The following is a 12,129-nucleotide window of genomic DNA, read 5'->3' on the forward strand; positions in this document are numbered from 1 at the left end:
GGGCGTCCCACACGGCCCTGGGGGGCCCCTGAGCAGCGATGCCGGGGGGGGGGGGGGGGCTGGGCCTCGCCCGCCTGCGGGTCCGAACCCACAGAAAAAGGGGGTGAAGGCCCGTGGGGCAGCAACAGGCAGGGCCTTGCTATGGGGGTGACCCCCCCCCCCCCCCCCCCCGCGGTGGTGACACCGTCGTTTTTGGGGGAGAAACGAGAAAAAAATGGTTCTTGTGTTGGGGGAGGTGGGAGAGCGTGCCAGGCTGCCGGCCGGGAGCCCCTCGCTGCGGCGGGGCCGGGGGCGGGCACGGGGGGGTGCAGGGTTCGGGGGGGGGAGCGGGAGGTGGGCCTGGACCTCGGGTGCCGCGGGGGGGGGGGGCTCTCCTCGGGTGTCGGGTGTCCCCTCCGCGCCCCGCCAGCCCCGCGGGGGGGGGGCAGGGGGAGGGGATGGCGGGCGGGGGGCGGCAGCCGCGGGGCGGGGCGGGGGCGGGCGCGCTCGTTCGTTCGTTCGTTCGGCGGTTCCGGGGGCGGTGGCGCAGCCGCGTGCGAGGCTGCCCGGTGCTGCGAGCCCAGCCCGGTGCCGCGCCGCCTCCTCTTCCTCCTCCTCCTCCTCCCGCCGCCGCCGGGCCGCCCCGGTCGCCGCTGCTCGGGAGATGCCGCTCGGCGGGCGGGGACCCGCGGCTGCCCTGCGCCTCCCCCCCACCCTGCGCCGCCGCCGCCGCGACGGGGACCTCTGAGCGCGTGAGTTACCGGGAGGGGGGGTGGTGGTGGTGGTGGGGGGTGCGTGTGGCACCGCGGCATCCCCGGGGGGGGGCGGGGAGGCTGCGGGCGGGTGGGGGAAGCTCGCCCCGATCGTGCCTGGGGACGGGGGGGGGCGCATCGGGAGCCTCCGGGTGGCGCATCCCGGGGGGAGGCTGGAGGCTCCGGGAGCGGAGCGGGGTCCCCCCCACTCCAGCCCCCAAAACCGCCGCCGCCCCGGGGCGAAGTTTGGCTGCGGCGGGCGGTGCCGGTTGGGAGCCGGAGCCCGGGTCCGGTAACGGCGCCCGCCCGTCACCGGCGTCCCCTGGAACCGGAGCCGGCAGCGTTTGATTTGGCTGCGAGAGGATTCCGGCCCAACTTCTCATTAAGTTTGCGTTATAGGTTCTGAACGGATGTCTTAATTAGGTGCTGGTGTTAGCAGGAGTATTATGCTAATTAAAATCACACCCCCCAGGTGAAGGTAAACCGTAAGAAAAAGTTGGGTGAGGTGGAGTCTGGATTAATGGGGTGAAGGAGGAGGAGGGGGAGAGCCCCCGCTCGGGCTGGGCGCCCCGGGGCAGCGGGCGAAGCGGCGGGGGCAGAGCCCGGAGCGAAGCGGGTTCCCTGGGCTCTGCCGCGCCTCGGTTCCTGCCGGGCCCCTGGAATTTCCTCGCACGACGCGCTGGGGCTGCCCCGGCGTGGTCGGGGCTCGTGGCGTGGGGAGGGGCGGGTGGACGAGGCCTTCGGGGGTCACCCGCTCTATTTGTGTTCCCGTGTGAATGCGCAGCGCCGGTGTCCGGCCGGGGGTCCCCGGGGGTCCCCGGCACCGCGTGTGCCCGGAGGCCGCCCCGCGCGCAGCGTCGTGCCCGAGCGCGGGGGCCTGAAGTAAATAAACGCGTGGGGGGGTCCGGCAGCGGCCGCGCTGTCGGGGCGCTGGACAGGCCCCTGCGGGCAGCGGGGTGCGGGCAGCGGGGTGCGGGCAGGAGCCGGGGGCACAGACCCGTCCCCCCCAGCTGGAGCAGCCTGGGGAGGCTTCGTGAGCAGCTGTGTGTGCGCAGGCGGAGGGGTGGGGGGCGAGCAGGGATTCTCGGCTTCTCACTCCAGTGAGCATGACATTAACAACAGCGACTATTTTCGGTTGCCTTCCGTGAAGGAACTCGCTGCCTCCGCGGGAGCCCGGCCGCGGGCAGGGTGGCTCCTGCTCGCCCAGGTTTCGGTCCTGGGGGGGGGCACAGCCCGGGCTGGCCGCAGGTCGCGCTGCGCTGAGAGGTTGGGGAATACTTCGCTTTTCTCTTTTTTTTTTTTTTTTTCCTGCTAATCCTACCCGCCGTTCTCGGGGGTGTCTGGGGCTCCTGCTCTGTCTGGCAGCGCCCCGGGGGGGGGAATTCTGCTGCCCTGGTGTTATTTGCATTCCAGCGGTGCCCAAAGGCTGCGGCCAGGCTGGGGGCCCGGCTGCGCCGGGTGCTGTGCAAACATAGATGAAGCACTCTGTTCCCCAAAGAGCTTCCTGGTTTCAGGCTAAAATGGTTGAGGCGTGATAAAGCCTCACAAAGCAAGAGCTATTTTCCTGGATAATAGATGGAGAAAGAGCCTGGAGTTGATAATTTTTGTGGAGGGATGATTGCAGCGGGCTGGGGCTGGCAGGGCTGCTCAGATCTGGCCAGTCGTTGGGAACTTGTTCTTGGCTCTGCGGAGCCGTGGTGAGGCTCTGCTTGTTATTTCACAGAAAATGCAGGAGGTTGTTTCTTCCCCCCCCCCCCCTCTCCTTTGAAGTGATCTGTGGGATTGTTCAGCACCACAGAAAGCCTTGGCACCGGGGCACACAGACGCTCTGCTGCAGCATTAGGTAAACCTTTGCCAGGCAGGGTTAAGGCAGTTGCTTTTGGGGCCCAGCTGTGGGATCCTCTTGCAGGGACGTAAATTCCGCAGAGCGAGCTGGGGGGGTGGCTTTGGACCACCAACAGTACAAGGCTGGGAGCCCACAGGCCAGCTGGCTGGTGAACCGCTGTGGCCGGGAGCCCAACTCCAGGTACCCAAAGGGGCACAGAAGGGACTGGGATGGGACTGGGAAACCCCCCAGCCCCCTGGTCACGCCTCTTGCTCCTTCCTCCATCTCTGGGACCGCCTGGGGACGGGCGCCGCAGCGCGGGGGGTGCTGAGGGACCCGTCGTGCTCGGACGCCTCCCCCAGGAGCCCGCTCGGTGTGAGGCAGCGCGGTCGGGAGCGCGAGGCCAGCGTCTCTCCTGGGCATCGTGGGGCTGCTGCGGCGACCGACCCTTCCCTGGACGAGGGGCCTGGGCAGGCTGGGAGGTGTCAGGATGTTTGAGGGTGCTGATCCTTGCTCTGTGGGGTGGAAAACCGGCTCTGCCAGCTTTCCCCTCCCAAACCTGGCCAGTCGTGCGTACTCCATGTGTTCCTCACGTACGTGACAAACGATTTTTTTCCCCCCTTCCTTCTCAAAACAAAGGGTCTCTCTCCCAGCTGCACTTACCGCTCCATCTCCCATCACGTCGTCCTTAATTCCTGCAGTCACAGCCCGGGCCGGGGGCTGGCCGGGCCACCGCGGTCACCGCTGGCAGAGCCTCTCGCGGTGCTGCCGCTGCTGCGGACGCTTTTTTGCTCCTGTCGCTTCCTCCCCAGCCCGCGTGGGACGGGGTGGCTGGGTCAGCTCGTTTGCCACCGCGCCTGAGAGGGATCCGCGGGTCTCCCCGGCTGGGGGGAGCGCAGGAGCGGGGCTGGGCTCGGGCGCCCGGAGGGGTGCAGGTGTCCCTGTCAGACCCACGTCTCCAGCAGCTCGTCCAGCACGGGCTGTTTGCTCATTCAGTGTGAATAAAGGTTTTTAAGTGTGTGCATTTACTAAATTAGTTTGTCGTCACAATTTTTCGAATGGATCAGCTGACGGTAGATAAATGCCTCTGAAGGTTATTGAGATAACAAAAGACATGGGGGAAGTTCCTTAATTTATTGGAGTTCTCTTTTAATTTACAGTCTTGTGGGGTGAGAGTACACGGGATAATTAGTTCTTATGACTGATTTGCTCTTTTCAAACAACCGTGGAAGAGGAAGGGGAGCTGGTGGCGGGGTTTGAGCCTGAGCCCGGCGGTGGGGCAGCTGTGGCCTGCGGTGCTGGGAGCCGGGAGCCCCCCGGGCATCGCTGCCGAGCAGCCTGCGGAGCTGCCAGGGGGGGCAACAGCTCTCCTTTTGGCACATCTGGAATAAAACAGTGCAGGAGGCTGAGGTGCCTTTCCTGAGGTTGTGGAGGGAGCCAGGGTCTCAGCGGGGTTTGAAAGGCGACCTGCGGAGCAGCCGGCTTCAAATGGGTCTGAAAGCCTTTTGCTCGTCGGTGATGAATGCGGTGAAGTGGGAAGGAGACGTATTCTCAAGCGTGTGAGCTCACAGGCCTCCTGCGTATCGGCTCGGAGCCCGCCGTGACCCCCCTCTGCCCTCCCCAGCCCCTGTCCCGCTGCTGGCACTCGGCTCCGGCCGCCCGGCGGGGGATTCTCTGCCCGGGGACCCTCGGGGAGCGCCCGCGCCCCGGCAGCGAGCGGGGCAGCAGCCTGAGCTGAGAGCTCCGGCACCTTCTCCCACCGGGGTGCTCGGGGCCGCCGCCAGCAGCTGCTTTTTTCCTCTCGAACCTTTGGCAGCACAGGCAGGGGCTGTTGTCGGTGCTGTTCCAGGGCTTTCTGCTGGAATCGTTTGAGGTATTTTGGGATGTGTGTTCCTGCAAATTAATTGACAGGCTGAGATACCAGATGAGGAAGCAAAAATTCCTTCTCTGTTATTTCATTAGTTATTGAGATTAAATTTTTTTTTTAAACTTTATTTTTAATAAACCAATCTAAAGCTAGCTTTCTCCTTTGCTCAGCTCGCACTCGGATGCTCCAGGCATCATTGTGTCTTCCAGACTAGACAAGATTGAATTTCTAATGGGTAGAAATGAGCACACGAGTGCGGGATCCCTTTTCATGTTTCATTATCCAGCGTGTGCGCGTCCCCCCGCCCTCGCTGCCCCTCGCCGCCTGGCGCGGGTCGTCCTGCCAGCAGCTCATGCATGTCCCAGGCTTTGCTGGGCGGCCTTGATCCCGTCCCCTCGTTGGCACCTCCTGACCTTGGCCCCAGACCGCGGCCAGCCCTTGGCAGCACGGCGGGATCTGTGCCATTTTCAGCTCCTCCGCGTGTCACCCGCCGTGTCCCCAAGCCCTCCCGCATCCTGGTACCACGAGCTCCCTTTCGGGCCGTGTTTTCCCCCCTGGCTCTCGCCGCGTTCCTCGGGCCCCCGCGGCAGGAGAGCTGCTCTGTCCGTGATGGCCGCGGGACGCAGCCCGGCTGCTGTGCGGCGCGATCGCTGCGACGCGGGGGAACCGGCTCTGCGGCCCCACGCTGTGGGATGCTGTTGGGTTTTTTTTCCTCTCATTTATTTTTTGGCTCTACTGCTCAGAAGCTGAAGCTGTTTCTGCTCCCGTGAGCTTCCCGGGCAGCGAGTGGCTCCGGTGCTTGGTCCCTTGTCGCCGTTGGGGGAGGCAGGGGGCTGCGAGGACGGATCCTGCGGCGGCAGGGAGGGCAGGTCCGGAGGGTTTCGTTGCTGGGGAAAGTGGTTTCTTGCCAGCATCGAAGGAACCATGTGCTCGTGTGGGCCCTGCCAGGCTGCCTGCGCCCTCGCTGCGGGGATGCTTTTCTCCCCGGGGAAATAAAAGAAAAAAATAAAAAAAGGCTCTTCTGTGATCTCGGCTGGTGCTGCTGTGGGGGAGATGAGATGCTGCCTGCAGCCCCCCAGGGCCCAGGCAGGGATGGCAGCTGCCGAGCCCCAGCCGGTTCCCTCCCCTCGGGCTGTGCCGCGGTGCCCTGCGTGCCCAGGCAGGAGGTGGGTGAAAATGGGATTGAGATTTTGATCCCTTTGGGCGATCTGATGGATTCAGGATTTCCTGAAACGGGGAATCCGGGCAGCGGCTGGAGTTCTGTAATCTGCTAAAATCATCTGAAGGAATCGGTGAGCAGGGCGTGTGCACGGCCGGTGCTTAGAGAAAATGGGATTATTGAACCAGGGGAAGTCATTGCAACTGGAATTTATGGAAGTGATAAAACAACTTTTGACAACAAGCTCGCCTCCTCCGCAGCTGGGAGAGAATATTTTCCTCTTGTTGGATCGATAAACAATTAATTCTAAAGCAGGGAGCCGGAGAAAAAGGGAGAGTTTTCCAGATTTCTAAACTCTTAATCAAGCTCTGGGTAAAACATAGATGTGAGAATCTGAGACCTACTGATAAAATCTTGACCTTGGTAACTGGTTCCTCAGTTCCTGGACCGCAGATGATACTTCCTTTGCTGAATAAATCCACTTTTAAATATAGAACTTGTTCTTAGATATTTGTGCTTCCAATGTGTTTAATGTAGCTTTACTTAATAATCTGTTTCAAAATGCTGACTTTCCCCCCACATTTTAATTGAATTCTAATTTCCATTCAGAATCAGCTTAGATGAGTTTAAAAACATAGTAAATAATATGTATAATTCACTTAGCCTTAACGTGAGCTGTGAAAATAAAGAATCCAAGTAACTATTTAAACCTTCTCGTGGTGCATCCTCCTGGTTAGCAGAAGACCCGGCGTCCTTTTGTTCCATGTGACATCTTTGCGAATTGGCCAGTAAGAAAGAAAAATTTTGGGGGGGTTTGTGTTCGTGTGCCCGGCTGGGCTCAGGGAGCTTTCGGTGCCGTTTTCTTTGGGGCTCAGACTGGGCAGTGGCAGGGGGAGGCGGGTGATGATGGCACTGGTGTCCCGTGTCTATGGGTCTGGGAGGCCCCAGGTCACAGACAGACCTTGGGGCTCTGGCAGATCCTCCATCAGCCGCCGTTGCTGCTGCTGCGGCTGGTGGAAACCGTGGGGTTTTTAGTGAAACTTCCCCAAAGAGCACCCGGGCCCGTAGTGCCCGATGGGCACAGCGCTGTCGGGCGGTGGATGCGGTTGAGCATTGTCCGTTTGCAGGCTGGGAAGGTCTGGTCGCTCTCCAGGAGTTCCTGGGGTTGTCCAAGAGTCTGTTTTGTAGGAAAAAAGGGATTAGAGACCCCTCACAACTTGTGGTTTTGGTTTCAGGGCCGTGAAGGAATTTCTGCCGTCGCGCTGTAGCGGGCATCGAGCTGGTGCGAGCTGGGTGAACTGGGGGTGAACACGGCTCTGGCTGCTTTCGGGGCAAGGTGCCCCCCGAGCCCGGGGTGTCCCAGCCCCGGGGCTGGAGCCGCGGCGCTGCCTCTGCGGGGTCCCTGTGCCGCTGCGGGTGCTCAGCACCTACGAATGGGGGGTGCTGCTGGAGGCCGTTACCCCGCGCTGAGGGGCTCTGGGTAACCTGCCCGGCCCCGCATCGCTGCGGCGAGGGGACGTACCGGCAGCACCCGTGGGCTCTCCCCGTGTCCCCTGAGCGAGAGCGGGGCTCGGGGTGCAGCCGCGGGAGCCCCCAGAGCCGCGAGCAGGTCGGGGTTGCACGGGAGGGCTCTGGCCGGCAGATCCGCCTGGGAAGGTGCTTCACAGAATATGCAGATCCTGGCGTGGAGAGGGGCCTAAATAATTATACGCATAGCCAGATTTTTTTAAATAAAGCTATCTACAGTATATTGCAGAAGTAATTAGGAATCCTGAGCTGGCTGTATCTCGATCTTTATAGCAACATAGCTGATAAAGCATGATTCAGGGACCTCGTTATCTTTTTTTAAAGAAGTTTTTATTTAACTTCCGTGAAGTTGCCATGGTTACTCCTGTGCATGGCTTCCCTGCCTCTCTTGCCTTAAGTGCAGCTGCTAGCGTTGAGAATTAAAACATCTACATTTGGAGCAGCCCCGGCCTCCCCCCGCTGTAATCCTGGCTGGGCTCTCGCGGCAGGAGAGGCTGCGGTTCAGGAGCCTCGTCCCTTGCCGGCCCTGGAAAAAGCATTTGCAGCTCCTGTGTTTTGGTTTAGTAGAGCCCTGCCTTTCCCGTGCTAAACAAACAACCCAGCGGGAAGAATTTGGAGGGTGGATTTGGGTCCCTGTCAGCGCGGGAAAGAGACACTCGTGCTTCCTTCACTGGACAGAGGACACGTCGCTGGAGCTGGTCCCTCCTGCCGCGGTGCCTCTGCGGGGCTGCAGCTGCACGGGGGCTGCTGGGGTGAGGGGGGGTCTCCTTTGATCCTGATGTTGGCTGGTGGGATGCTCTGTACCCTGGGCCAAGGGGAGGGCGTGGTGGGGGGGGGGTTGCTGGGGTCCTGCTGAGCAGAGCTTTGGGCCCCTGCCCCTGTCCTGGTGCTGGGAGCCTGGGTTTGGAGTCTCTGGCTGTGCTTGGATCTGCTTCTCCTTTGCTTTCTGGGCTTCCCTGGGGGCCCCAACAGCCCTGTGAACGGTGTCGTGGGACGCTGTGGTGCCCATAGGGCGCGGCCTGCAGGAGCACCCCTGCAGCCGTCCCCTGAAGCAGACTGGGGACCAGGGACGTGCTGGTCGGGTGCTTCTCTTGCAGGGGATGTGCCACCGTGGGCCCCCCCGACACTGCGCAGCCCCCAGTGTGCTGTGGGAGGGTTTTCCTCCGGTGCAGGCAGGGGACGAGGGCTGCCTTGCCATGGGCAGCAGCAAACCGTCGGTGACAAACTAACCGGCTCGCCAGCACGTGGGGACCCTGGGATGTGCCGTGGATGCGCACCGTGGTGCATCAGCATGGCCGGGGATGGTTCCTGCTCCGAGCCTGGCCCCAGGAGGGCTCCGAGCCTGGTCCTAGGTGGGATGGGAAGGTGACTGGGGGCTCTGGGAGCGGGGACTGGCACCCCAGAGCCCCGACTTGCTCTGTGTTTTGGCTAACGGGGCCTCGTTGTCCGGGGGCTGACGGAGGCAGGGGTTTAATGAGCCCCAAACCAGCCCTCTCCCACTCCTGTGCCGCGAGGCCGCGGATGCAGGCGCAGGGAGCCGAGGTGGGGTATGAGATCAGCCCGTTTCCATGGCGATGGCCATGCCATAAGGCACCAACAGGAGATGTTTTGAGATAACGCGTCTTGAGCCGGGCAAACCCAAGAAGTTGGGGAGCTGAGGAGGCAGCAGCCGCCCCCACCCAGCCCAGGGGCCGGGCGCTGGGAGGGATGCTGGAGAGTGGGGAGCCTCCAGAAGGGAAAAATCAATATTCGAGCAGTTGTTTGATGGGAAGGAGAAGCTGTGCCGCCTTCTCCTGCCAGCGAAGGGCTTTGATTTCTGCTGGCAGGGGCATTTGGGTCTCGCGGGTGCTTGGCGCTGCCGCTCCGATCCGCTGTGCCGCTTCCCGTCCCCGCGGCGCCGGCCAGGTAATGAGGAGCCCTGCGCCGGGCCGGCAGTAACGGCCATCTGTCCAGGGCAGGCCTGAACTCTGTCCTCATTATGTCTGTCAAAGTTCTGTCAAGCTTCCCCTCCTGCTCCTCTCGGCATTTTTAAGCAGCGGAGGGTGGGAGGATGTGTGGGAGGTGAAGCCGCACCAGAAATAATTCTGCGCGTTCGGGGGTGCGAGCGGCGCTGCGGGAAGGCACCTCTCCCCGGCAGCCCCGCTGCTGGCCCGCCGGCTGTTTGCCTGCTTCAGAAAGTCCCCTGGATGAAGTGAGCAGCTTTTATTTGTTTGTCTCCCCTTTCTTCCTCCTCCCTCCCTCCTCTTCTTTATTTCTCTTTTCCCTTCTCCGTTTTCCTTCCTGATGAAAGATTTTCTTGCAGTGTCAAGGCAATGTGACCTGGTTCTGTAATAAAGAGGAGGCTTATTAGAGTTAAAGCCCAACAGTGTTAAAAAAGCAATCTTTGCAAGATTGAGCCCATGAGGGAATTGTAAATTCTCAGCAAAGACCTCATTTAAAGACTGGGATGAAAACACATGTGCACGCACGCACCGAAGCCTCGCACCGCGAGGGGACATCTGGTTTTGAGGAGAATTTAGGGTGGACGAGGGAGCAGAGCGGCGCTCGGGTCCGCTTGGATTTGCCCGGGATCCTCCCGTTGGGCGCGTTCGTGGCTGCGCTGGCTCCTTGGCCGGGGCGGCTCCATGAATATCCCTTGGGTTTGGGTTTGTTTTCCTTGTTCCTCCGGGGACACCCTCCCCGCGGCCCCCCCTCCTCCCGCATCCCTGCTCATCCCCTCGCGGCGCGGCCGCCCACCCAGCGCGGCGGTGGGAGCGGTGACAGCCAGCGCCGAGCGTGCAGCCGGTGAGTCAGGCTGCCCGGGCTCCCCTGGCAGCTTCTCCGGCTCCCTGCGAGCGCCGAGGGGTGCGGGGCTCCTCCGGCTGCTCCCCGCAGAAGTTTCCCTCGGGGTGTGATGGGTGCTGGGCTGGTGCCAGAGCCGGCGGGGAGAGCCGGGCTGGGGTGTCCCTCCCTGGGGCGAGGCGTCCCGGCTCTGCGGACCCCCCCGCCCCGGCGCAGTGGTGGGTGCTGTCTGCTGGGGGTGTTCCTCGCGCCTGCTCGCAGCGGCACAGCCCTGTGCCCCTGGCACGGCTGCAGCTTTGGCCTCATCCTGCACGGAGCGTGTTCCCCTCCCACCCGCCTCTTCGGGAGCGCAGCCGGGACTTCTCGAACGTGCCCGGGGAGCCGTTGGGCACATCGTGGTGCCCAGGGAGAAGGGCTGCGGTGGGGAGCTGGTGAAGTGACCCCGCTGCCCTCCAGCAGCATCCCTGTCTCCCTCCTCCTCCTCCCGGTTTTTCCTTCAGGGCTGCCGCGGCGTTGTTCCTGTGGGGAAGCGGGTGCGGAGCAAGCGAAGGAGCTGTCAGAGAGGCCCCTGAGCTCCCGCTGCCCACGGAGCAGCAGGCCCCGCTGTTCCCCACGGTGGTCTGTTGTCATGATTTGCTGTTATCTGTCTAATTAGAAAGTGAGCTCTGCTGGCGGGGAGCTCAGCCACTGCTCTGGCTCCCAGCGCTGCGCGCACCTGTGGTGCAGCAGAGCTGAGACATCTCTTAAGCAGCAAAAGGGGGGTCTGATGTGTGAGCATTCATCAGCTTGCCTGCCTGAGGCCGGGACTGGGGGACCCCAGCGCTGCCCGGCGAGGGGAGGGGGCTGCTGGTGGTGGGGATGCCCGGGCTCCCCCTCGGCGCTGCCCGAGGTCAGCGGGGGGCTCTGGGTGATCAGGATGCTCAGAGTTTCAGAGCTGGGGCCGGTGTGGAGCCCGGTGGTCTGTGCACGGTGCTGCCAGGGAAAGAGCTGCCGCCTCCCGTGGGTTTGCGTCCTGGTGCCCGTGGCCAGGGCTCCCCCGCCAGGTCACCGGTGAGCCCCGCCGCTCGGGTGACAAAAGCAACGTGTGCCCACGGACCCTGCCGACGGGTGGGACACCCGCGAGTGTTTTCTCCCAGGTCCCACTCGAGAGCAGGGGCAAATGCAGGGCGGTTAAGGTCGGTGGCTGCGCCGTGCTCCCATGATAGATGGTGCATGGCTCGGCTGTAGCCTTTGTTGTCACTTGTGCTCCTGGATATTTACAGCGAGGCAGAGCTCTGCCCAGCCCTGTGTCCACCCTGCGGCGCGGCTCTGCTGTGTGACGGTGCCTCCGTGGGGCTGTTGCCCCAGCGCGGGGGCTCTGGGCTGCTACTTGGGCCGTGGGTCACTTGCACCGGGGAGACGTTCTGGGGCAGGGTGGGAGCTGGTGGAGCTGAGTCGTGCCGGTGCTGCATGGGGGGAGCGTGGGACAGGTTCCCCCCTCCCTGGGGCGCTGTGTTGCCGCTCTGCTGCCGGCAGTGCTGCTCCCCAGGCCCACGCTGGTGTATCCCATGTGGCCGTATCGCACTGCGTGGCTGGGGTGGCCGCTCTGTCCCGCTCCCAGAGGAGTTTTGAGCTCTTTGGCCTGGCTGTTCGGAACGAAAGCTCCTCGTGGATGCCGCTCAGCGTGGCCACACGCGGGATCTCTGTGGAGCGTGTGCTGCTGCAAGGGCTTTGCTCTTCCCTGCCGCGAGCCTCTCCGACGGGTGGCTGGTGAGGAAGCTCTTGCTGCAGCCTGCAGAGCCTGTGGATGCCCTTTTGCTCCGTGCCGGGGGAGCCGCAGGGTTAGGGGGATGCTTCAGACTGTGACCCAGGCCAGAACTTGAGGACCGCTGTTTCCTCCTGCCTTAGCCCTTGTGCAAAGCGGTGGCGGTCTCGTTTGCGTCTGGGGTTGTATTTATCCTGAGATGTGATTTAGAATTTGGGGTGTACAGGAAGGGGTTTGGGCAGACGGGTTCTGGGGGCATCCTGGTCCTCTCCTGTCCTCTGGATCTGCCACAAAGACCCTGAGGAGCAGCCGGGGGGTTGCAGAGGGGCTTCTTCCCAAAGGGGCCTGAGCAGACCCCAGCCCTGCTGCCTGGGGCCCGCAGGAAGGCGAGGCTGGTGCTGCTGCCTCTCCCTAACGCGCCGGTAATTTAATGTCTCGTCTCGGAGCCTTTCACTTCAGGATAAATGGCCTTTCTGTCCAGAGCCTGCGTGAGTT

General features: G+C 62.7%; 1 protein-coding gene across 10 annotated transcripts in view; it reads left to right on the forward strand.

Moving 5' to 3' along the window:
• The window catches only part of RBFOX3 (RNA binding fox-1 homolog 3), a 132,209-nt gene that overhangs the window by 1,364 nt on the left and 118,716 nt on the right, over positions 1 to 12,129 (forward strand). For 5 of the 10 annotated variants that reach the window (XM_074846856.1, XM_074846855.1, XM_074846865.1 and 2 more), the window contains exon 1: positions 530 to 731. The exons of 2 other annotated variants lie outside the window; for them this stretch is intronic. The gene's annotated coding sequence lies outside the window, so the exon portion shown is untranslated. Of the gene's footprint in view, positions 1 to 529; positions 732 to 9,165; positions 9,301 to 12,129 lie in introns of those variants that run through there. 3 more of the 10 variants (XM_074846864.1, XM_074846858.1, XM_074846859.1) reach the window with 3 other exon arrangements.

This window comes from Strix aluco, chromosome 21, assembly GCF_031877795.1.
Source record: "Strix aluco isolate bStrAlu1 chromosome 21, bStrAlu1.hap1, whole genome shotgun sequence".
In the NCBI taxonomy this organism is placed as follows: domain Eukaryota; kingdom Metazoa; phylum Chordata; class Aves; order Strigiformes; family Strigidae; genus Strix; species Strix aluco.